Source organism: Vidua chalybeata, chromosome 6 (assembly GCF_026979565.1).
Source record: "Vidua chalybeata isolate OUT-0048 chromosome 6, bVidCha1 merged haplotype, whole genome shotgun sequence".
In the NCBI taxonomy this organism is placed as follows: Eukaryota; Metazoa; Chordata; class Aves; order Passeriformes; family Viduidae; genus Vidua; species Vidua chalybeata.
The window spans coordinates 10,831,108-10,833,114 of NC_071535.1; the positions used below are offsets into that span (position 1 = coordinate 10,831,108).

At 36.2% G+C, this 2,007-nt stretch overlaps 1 long non-coding RNA gene across 1 annotated transcript; it reads right to left on the minus strand.

The window, feature by feature from the left end:
- On the minus strand, positions 1–1,770 carry LOC128790121 (uncharacterized). The gene is made up of 3 exons (XR_008431638.1): positions 1,713–1,770; positions 996–1,050; positions 1–186 (listed from the first exon to the last, which is right to left on the minus strand). It is a non-coding gene; the product is annotated as an uncharacterized LOC128790121 (long non-coding RNA).
- Positions 1,771–2,007: the final 237 nt, after the last annotated feature.

The window sequence follows — 2,007 nt, forward strand, 5'->3', positions numbered from 1 at the left end:
GACTTTATTCATCAAAGAGACATGTCAAATAATGCAGTTTTCATTCCTGATTCCACCTTTTATTCAGTCAGTTGAAATTATTCAGGCCTTTGCTTCATTCTTTTCACTGAGTGGATCTCATAAGTGCCAGGTTAAAGCCTCAGTTGTTGGTTATGTGTGGGGTATTTATTATGTCTACAGAGCTCTCTGTTGGGAAAGAATTACAATAACAAGTTTTATAGACTTACCTGGAAAAGATCTTCAGTGCTCTAAGAATGTTCTAAAATGTGTAAAGGATTAAGTCTTTGTACAGTATTAGAATTCTGCAATTTAAAATCTAAACAACTCAAGTGTTTTGACTTCTCCACTGTCATCTGGACTTCTCTTGTATGTGTAAAATATATTTATAGAAGAAAATATATAAACATATACTATCTGAATTCTTTAAATACCTGAAGGTATTTTCAATAAATTTGTACAAGAATGCTTTCCCTGCATTTCTTTGCCCAAGTACTTTGGCTCATTAACACTGTGGCTGGTATGTCATAGATATTAAGATCTCATTTTCAAATCATAGATTTTGAAATATTTTTTTTAATGCCAGAGAATCAGTTACTTCCATTTAAGAAAAAAAAATACAGGATGGCCATTTATTAGAATAAAAGAGTAAATCAACAAATAGCTAACTCTTTTTTTTTTGTGTGTGTCTGTCTTGCATATATTTTGGCCCCAGGGCTGGCTCTGACATTATAAGAACATAATATGGTCAGTGTGTGACTGGTTGGAGGGTATCAGTTACTACCAAAAAATTCCATTTACACTGAATTCTGTAAGAGTAGTATTTAAGTAGTCTGAATTTACAATCTCTATCTTCTATTTAGCAATTTAGATAGGAAATTAAAACTTAAGTTGGGGATAGAGAATGTGGTGATTTTTCCTGACAAGATGTTATTTCCTCAGTCTCAATTAGTGAAGGCTGAGGGTCAGCTCACCTGAAGCACGAACTGCCCACTTACCAAATTACAGCCAAAACAATGAAACTGTCCTGTGGTCTCCTCCCCATGCTGGAGTCTGTTAGAGATTGCCTCCTTTACCCACAATGGTTTTCAAATTCATCTTGTGCTTTCAAAATAGCTCTATATGCAACTTGTCTATGTTGAGTGGATGTGATGGTGTGGTTTATTTTAAATTACTCTGCTATTTCCAATTTTTCAAATTTAGATGGCCTAATTAGTTAGTTTATGATGCAGCATGATTGATAATGATCAGGAAACAGAAGCAGCAGCTGATAAAAATGAGAAGAGCACCTGACAATTCTCATATAAGTGCTGCTACTGTATTGAAGAAAGGGGGGTTGCAAGGGGAAGGTTTCTACTAATTAAAATACAAGTGTTTGGCTCACAAGGAAAGAAAACACTTTTTTGTTGTTTTTGTTTTTTTTTTTAACAGAAGCAAGTATGAAAGCTGGGGAGATGAAAAGAGAATAAAACACAAATTGATTGTTAGTTGGAAGACAGCATTAGAATGTCCCTGCCTAAGTAACTTTTCCTTCTGCAAAATTTCTTGGCAGGTTTTCTCCACTGTAAGGCTGTGTTTATACTTGCAAATTAAACATATCTGGAAATCTTCTTGGACACAAAGAGCAACTGGCATGAAATAACCCTCATCTCTGCTAGTAAATTCTCTTATCTTCCAAAACAAGGCAGTAGGACAGAAACTGCTTGAGAACTGACCTTAGAAGGAGTCCTCACACCAGGCAGGGAAGGTGCCTCACAACATGCTGATTGTCACAGCCAAGTCCCTGCCAGGTACTGTTGTCACAGTAACTAATAACAGGCAGCTACACTGAATTTACTGCCATCACAAAGCTTGAGACTCCCAGTTATTCTGACACCCATAAAGGGCTGAATATGATAAAAGAGGTTTTCTGCCCTGCCTCCCTCAAAATGACTGGGTTTGCATCTTTCTTGAATAATAAGACCCATGTCAAAAGCAACAGCAGCATAAAGCTCACCAGAATTGGATTTT